Below are 7,958 nucleotides of genomic sequence, written 5' to 3'. Positions count from 1 at the left end.
AGGTCCTCTGTCCTTAAATGCTTAACCAAGACTTGCACTCCCGGTTAAGGGACCAGTAGTTTCCTTTTAACGATTCCTGGGCCACCCCTGATATTGGAGGAGGGCCAACTGTGCGAGCACAACCAGAGAGGGAGGCTATCACACAACTACTATGCATACCGGGGCAAGATTTCACCTGTGCCGCTGCAAAGAGACGAGTGCAGATCATGCGCACCAACATGACCACTCTTACATAGATATAGATGACGTTGCTACTTAGCAACATTCTGCCCAGCGACCGCAATGCCAATCTCCCCCTGCAAAAGTATCAGTTGGTCTGTGTCGTCCCGACATGAGTAAGTATGCATATAGTTCAACTGATTTCTGATACCATCTATTGTTTGCAGGGATCGCACCCACAAGACACCCAGTGGACCCGGAAAAGTCCAACAGGGCCCTGGGGTTTCCAGCTCTGGTTACAGGCCTCTATCAGTCCTACAGGGTGCCCGTACCCCCCCGGCAAGGTCACGTCATCATAGGTAAGTATGCACATCGCTCAACTGATTTCTGATTTCATCTATTGTTTGCAGGGATCGCGCCTGCAAGACACCCAGTGGACCCGAAGAAGTCCAACAGGGTCTTGGAGTTGCCAGCTCTAAATATGGGTCTCTGTCAGTTCTAGGGAGTGTCTGTCGCCCCCAGCAAAGTCATCAGACCCTCCTACCAATCGAGCTTTCATTAAGAAGTACTGCGCCCCCAGGCAGGCGCAGGGCGAAGCACCACAGCAGCATTGGGATGGTCGGTAGCGGGCAATAGACGCACCGCCACCACCTTTAGAGTTCACCTCTGCTCATCCACAAAAAGGTTTGAGTATTGCCTACGACACATGGCCGACCAATAGGCAACCAAGTCCAAAGCCAAAGGTAAGCAAAGTACTAGGTCAGTGACCGACAAGTCATAAGGCGTCCAGCTAAAGACGTTAAAGAAGCGCTACTAGGAGGCAACCTAGTACCTTTTGAATCTATGCTTGTTATTTGATCACTTTTTATAGTAGGACGCACCTACTTGCTCATGATCCTGGGGATTTAAATAAAACAAGCGCAAGCTCGGAAGGTAGTCATACCTCACAAAATATATATATGTATGTTTAGGTAGTGAAAATACCTTAGATATGCATGTATGTAAACAAAAAAATACCTCACAAAATATACATATGTATGTTTAGGTAGTGAAAATACCTTAGATATGCATGTATGTAAACAAAAAAATACTTCACAAAATATATATATGTATGTTTAGGTAGAGAGATACCTTAGATGTGCGTGTATGTAAACAAAAAAATACTTCACAAAATATATATTTGTATGTTTAGGTAGAGAGATACCTTAGATGTGCGTGTATGTAGCAAAAAAATACCTCACAAAACATATATATGTATGTTTAGGTGGCAAGATACCTTGGATATGCATGTATATAGCAAAAATACCTCACAAAAATATGCACATGTTTAGGTAGCAAAATACCTCATGAAAAAAAAAAGAAAAAAAGAAAAAAAACAAACAAGAAAAAGAAATAAACAAATGATAATGATAAAAAAAAGAAGAAAAAAAAAAGAAAAAAATAAGTTGTCAAGCTGAAAAACCAACATGCTTTTGAAAAGAGATGATTTCCAACTTTTCTTTGAAAAAAAAAATTCACTGATCATAACTAGTTTTTGAAAAAAATGGGTATACACCTGAAGGGTGAATGCTGTGAAGTTTTCCCCGGACGCCCGAAATGGACTCGGATGAATGCACAAATTGATAAAAGAACATATTTTGGAAACATTGGGTTGATTTAAAATAGAGGAAATGAATCCTGAGCCCTAGCATCACATGACCATAAAAATTTGAAACTTGAGTGTCCGCATAGGTGCATGCATGACCAGTTTTGCATAAAGTTTCCAAATCATCATTTTTGCATTTGTGTCATGGAAATAATGTGGGGCATCCCTTTTATCCTTGAGCCAAACCAAACCCCGACATGTATCATGTCTAGCCATTCTACAAACCTTGAGCCAAAATCCTGACTCACCATAATCCTTAGCCAAAAAAGAAAAGAAGGAAAATTTCCAATCAAAGAGAAAGCAAAAAAAGAAAAGAAAGGAAATTCCCAATCAAAGAGTGGGAGAAAGCAAAAAGAAAAGAAAGAAAATTCCCAATCAAAGAATGGGAGAAAGAAAAAAGAGAAAAGGAGGAAAGAAAGCTCCTGATCAAGGATCGAAAGAAAACAGAAGAAATGTGCAGAGAAGTCTTTGGACCGGACAATATCTGAACAATACAGAATTGTCACCAAATGAACAAAAAGGGAAGGAAAGGAAACCACGACCTAAAATGGTCTTCTCCCTTTGATTACCAACCAAAATCCCGTGCGCTAGCGACTTTTTTTTCTCGCCCCGCACTAAACAAAAAAAAAACAGAAAAAGAAAAAGCCAGAAAAATCAAAAGCCAAAAACACACAAAAGCCGAAAAAAAAAAACCACCAAAAGAACCCATTCCCAAGGGAAGCCCTATTGATCCATAATCGCGCATGTAATTTTTGATTTGATAGGAAATAATTTGCAAAGTCAAGTCATGACATATCTATGGTTCGGAATTAGGATGAAACACTTACCTGTGCAAGATTGATACACTTTGAGTGATTTTCTTCTATTTTTGTCGAACCCGGTGTTTCCTCTAAATGGTCATTTAGAAACGAAATGCTAACATCCAAAATCTCATTTATGGTTATGGGGGATCCCATCGGCAGACTCTCCTTCCCCGGTAGACGCATTGTTTTTCACTCAAAAAAAAAAAAAAGCATATGCTGCTCTAAATCAGTTGGAATATTTGTCTCTTTGCTAAAGCATGTTTGCATTTTAGTGGAGAAAACAACGAGACTTTTTCAAGTCTCACAAGTTATCCAGAACTACGTAGGTCTGAGTTCCTCATTAGAGGATACGTAGGAGCAAGAGCCTCGCTTTTGTCGACCATACCGCCTTTTGTTGCCATGACTCAAGAGCTGGTAGCCCGCGGAGACACCTTACGGTTATCCGCAACTCGTCATTCAGTCACCCCAAGTGTGATTGACGAGCAGAGGCCAATATGGTCATCTGCGCCCTTTCCGGAGATGTCAGCATTTTCCGATGGAGACTTTTCAAGTCTCACAAATTATCCAGAACTACGTAGGTCTGAGTTCCTCATTGGAGGATACGTAGGAGCAAGAGCCTTGCTTTTGTCGGCCGCCCCATAATCTTTGTCATACTGACCCTGAGGTCATGTGACGTGCACCCTTGTATCATCCAGAGGCGGCGGGCCCGATGATACGCGGAGATACCTTATGGTTATCCGCACCCTTTTGTCATCCAGAGGCGGCGGGCCCGATGACAAGCAGAGACCAAGTTTGGTCATTCTGCACCCTTGTATCATCCAGAGGCGGCGGGCCCGATGATACGCGGAGATACCTTACGGTTATCCGCACCCTTTTGTCATCCAGAGGCGGCGGGCCCGATGACAAGCAGAGACCAAGTTTGGTCATTCTGCACCCTTGTATCATCCAGAGGCGGCGGGCCCGATGACAAGTAGAGACCAAGTTTGGTCATTCTGCACCCTTGTATCATCCAGAGGCGGCGGACCCGATGATACGCGGAGATACCTTACGGTTATTCGTACCCTTTTGTCATCCAGAGGCGGCGGGCCCGATGACAAGCAGAGACCAAGTTTGGTCATTCTGCACCCTTGTATCATCCAGAGGCGGCGGACCCGATGATACGCGGAGATACCTTACGGTTATTCGCACCCTTTTGTCATCCAGAGGCGGCGGGCCCGATGACAAGCAGAGACCATGTTTGGTCATTCTGCACCCTTGTATCATCCAGAGGCGGCGGGCCCGATGATACGCGGAGATACCTTACGGTTATTCGCACCCTTTTGTCATCCAGAGGCGGCGGGCCCGATGACAAGCAAAGACCAAGTTTGGTCATTTTGCACCCTTGTATCATCCAGAGGCGGTGGGCCCGATGATACGCGGAGATACCTTACGGTTATTCGCACCCTTTTGTCATCCAGAGGCGGCGGGCCCGATGACAAGCAGAGACCAAGTTTGGTCATTTTGCACCCTTGTATCATCCAGAGGCGGCGGGCCCGATGATACGCGGAGATACCTTACGGTTATTCGCACCCTTTTGTCATCTAGAGGCGGCGGGCCCGATGACAAGCAGAGACCAAGTTTGGTCATTCTGCACCCTTTTGTCATCCAGAGGCGGCGGGCCCGATGACAAGCAGAGACCAAGTTTGGTCATTCTGCACCCTTGTGTCATCCAGAGGCGGCGGGCCCGATGATACGCGGAAATACCCGAGTGGTTATCCGTATAAACATTCTTTTGCTATCTGTAAGACAGAACGCTTGATAGCATGCAGAGGCTGACATAGTCTTCTGCACCTTTTGTTCCTCCGGGAACAACAAGTCATTTACATGCGGAAATTTCATGGTCGCCTGCGACTCTCGTCAACCGAAAGGAGCGAAATTAGTGTCATACACTAATTTTCGTCCGGGGACCTTTGCTTGATGACATGCGACCTTTCTTTGGTCCTTGTGAGGTGCTTGGCACCCATCATTAGGCAATTTGAGAAATTCCGGGAACGACAAGTCATGGTCACCCGCGACTCTCGTCAACCGAGAGGAGCGAAATTAGTGTCATACCCTAATTTTCGTCCGGGGACCTTTGCTTGATGACATGCGACCTTTCTTTGGTCCTTGTGAGGTGCTTGTCACCCATCTTTAGGCAATTTGAGAAATTCCGGGAACGACAAGTCATGGTCACCCGCGACTCTCGTCAACCGAGAGGAGCGAAATTAGTGTCATACACTAATTTTCGTCCGGGGACCTTTGCTTGATGACATGCGACCTTTCTTTGGTCCTTGTGAGGTGCTTGGCACCCATCATTAGGCGATTTGTGAAAATCCAGGAACAACAAGTCATTTGCATGTGGAGATTTTATGGTCACCCGCGACTCTCGTCAAATCGAGAGGAACGAAATTAGTGTCTTGTCTTTACTTTCCTTTTATCTCCAATAAAAGACAAGTAAAGAGGGGCAACTGTCATACCCTAATTTCGTCCGGGGACCTTTGCTTGATGACATGCGACCTTTCTTTGGTCCTTGTGAGGTGCTTGGCACCCATCATTAGGCAATTTGTGAAATTCCAGGACATGCCGAAAAACCAAAAAATATTGATGCACAATCCGTAAGTTTCCGTGACACACCGGAAATCAAATGGAAGCATCGTTGCATAATTAAGTGAGATTCTGTAACATTCCATAAGTCAAAAAGGGGATGATTATGTAATCCGCAAGGTTCCGTAACATTACGGAAAGAAAACAAGTATCGTTACGAGATTCGTAAGTTTCCGTAACTTTACGAAAAAAGAATCACCAAAAAAGGTAAGGGGGTGAACTTATCAAGATAGGGGTGTAAATAGCAATTCAAATCTAGGCTCTTCCAGAACATTTTGGAAGTTGGGTTGCTTAAGGAGGAAGCAACTGGGCGGCAAGCTCCTCCACGTTTTTGAAAAATGGTTTTCGGGGCTTCCGTGGCTTCCGTAATACTTCCGTAAAATTTCCGAAAACCTTGGGTAAGCATATTCCACTTAACATTGGTGAAAGGGAAGAGAAAAAAGATGAAAATCAAATTCGAAAACAGTTCCGCAAGGCTTCCGTAACTTTTCCGTAAAATACGAAAAGGGGGGTGAACTTAGTAATTCGGGTGCGCTTAGAAATCTTCTTGATTAAGTCTTTGGGCGGCAACCACCTCCCCTATTTTGCTATAAATAGGGGAGGAAGTGAAGAAGAAAAGGGTTCAGCCCCTTTGGCACTTCTCTCTCTTTCGAATTTGCTTGGAAAAATTATTTCCGTGAAGAAAATCTAAGCCGAGGCGCTTCCGAAACGTTTCCGTAACGTTTTCCGTGAGGAATCTTGCAAAGGTTTCAACCGTTCTTCGACGTTCTTCATTCGCTCTTCATCGTTCTTCGATCTTCAACGGGTAAGTACCTCGAACCAAGCTTTTCGATTCATTCTATGTACCCATAGTGGTCCACATTGTGTTTCGTGCATTTTTATTCTCGTTTTGTTTACTTTTTATACCCCCTGTTGACGTGCTTAAGCCATTTTACTTAAGTCATTTCTCGCTTAACTTAAAAATAAAATAAATTTCCACCGAACGTTTGAATTGTATTATCCATTAACTTCGGTTAAATTAAATTCCGACCGTTCGGTCGTGCCGTAACCACGTTGGAAATCAAAAAGAGGTAAAAAAATAATATAATAATCAAAAAGACATCTTTTAGTAAAATAAAGCGGAAAATCAATCGGACGTTTTCTCTTTGGGATTTCTCATTCTTAATCGAATTGATTAATAACTAAAGTGAAACTAAAGGCTAAAATCAATTCGCCTAGTCAAGCTCGTCCATAAAAATAGGCTTTTGAAGTTTGTCATTTCATTTTTTTCACTAAGTAAAATGGATCATTTTTAAGGTCCAACGCCTTAAAATGATCACCTCTTAAAGTAAAAAAGAATCACTTGATAAAAAAGAACTACGTAGGTCTAATTTTCTCATCCCAAATTGAGGAATACGTAGGAGCAAAGGGAAACACCCTTGTCGACCACAAAAAGAGAAAAATATAAAAAGGGTATAAAGGATATAGAGACATAAAAAGGGAACATAAAAAATCAAAGTCATGTTTGCACATTCGATTAAAGGCTGCCGTCCCTTGGGGCGGACGTGTGGGGTGCTAATACCTTCCCCGTGCGTAAATACAACTCCCGAACCTTTCACTTAAAAGTTCGTAGATCGCGTCTTTTCCGGTTTTTCCGACGTTTTCCTCAAATAAACGTTGGTGGCGACTCCGCGCGTATTCCTTTCGTGGAACACGCATCCCGCGAGTCACTCGTCGCCCTCCCGCCGAAGGGTAGGTTGCGACAGTTCTTAATGCTGAGGGTCTGCCATGGAAGCTCTTGAGGAAAGATCTCACCACTCTGGCCCAAACCTAGAGTGTTTTATCTTATTCTAACTTGGCCCCGACATCCCATATTCTGATCTTAATATGGATAGGGCCAAGTTAGTTTACGGGCTTGTCATGAAGATGAATATGAACTTAGGTTCACTTATTTCTGGTCAGATTTCACTTATTGCTCAGTCTAACTCCTTGCGGCTTGGATTTCCAGCCCTAATTACTGCCTTGTGCAAGGCCCGAGGAGTTACCTTAGATTTTGTTTCCTTCAAGTCACTTAGCCCAACCATTAATTTGGCTTATATTAAGAAGAATTGTTGGAACCTGGATGACCCTTCAGTCACTTTTCCAGGAACCCAGAAATCCAGGGCTAGAAGATCTAAGGCCCCATCTACATCAGCTCCATCTACTTCTGCTCTTCCTTCACCACCAGCAGCTCCAGTTCTTCTAGGTCCCTCCACTCAGAGCTTAGAGCTTTCCTTGTCTATGTTGCAAAGCCTGCATCAGGGCCAGCTCCTGATCATGCAGAGTTTGCAGGATGTGGTCCAGCAACGGCCAGTTATGAGCATCGAGGAGTTTCTTTAGAAAGTGGCCTGGCCAAGAGTCCAGCCTTCTCCTTTGGGAGGGGGTGAGGCCTCTACATCCCAAGAGCCTCAGCCAAACTAGGAGGATGACATTCTAGAGGCCTCAGAGCCCACTCCACCCGAGCCTTTCATTTTTTAGACTTATCTAGTAGCAGCTACCCCACAAGTGACACCAGAGCCTTCCACTACAGTGCTGGACATGTCTTCTTCTCAGCCTGAGTCATCTGCACCAGTGCCAGACCTACCCCTTCCTCAGGATTCATCATCAGGCACTCCTGCACTGGATCTGAATGAGCATGCCATAGACTCTGCACAGGATCATTGGCAGGATCAGGATTTTTAATTCCCTGTGTTTTGAACAGTTTTATTATT

Source organism: Glycine soja, chromosome 2 (assembly GCF_004193775.1).
Source record: "Glycine soja cultivar W05 chromosome 2, ASM419377v2, whole genome shotgun sequence".
Classification (NCBI taxonomy): Eukaryota; Viridiplantae; Streptophyta; class Magnoliopsida; order Fabales; family Fabaceae; genus Glycine; species Glycine soja.
The sequence above is the reverse complement of the archived record's forward strand: the minus strand, read 5'-3'. Positions refer to the sequence as shown.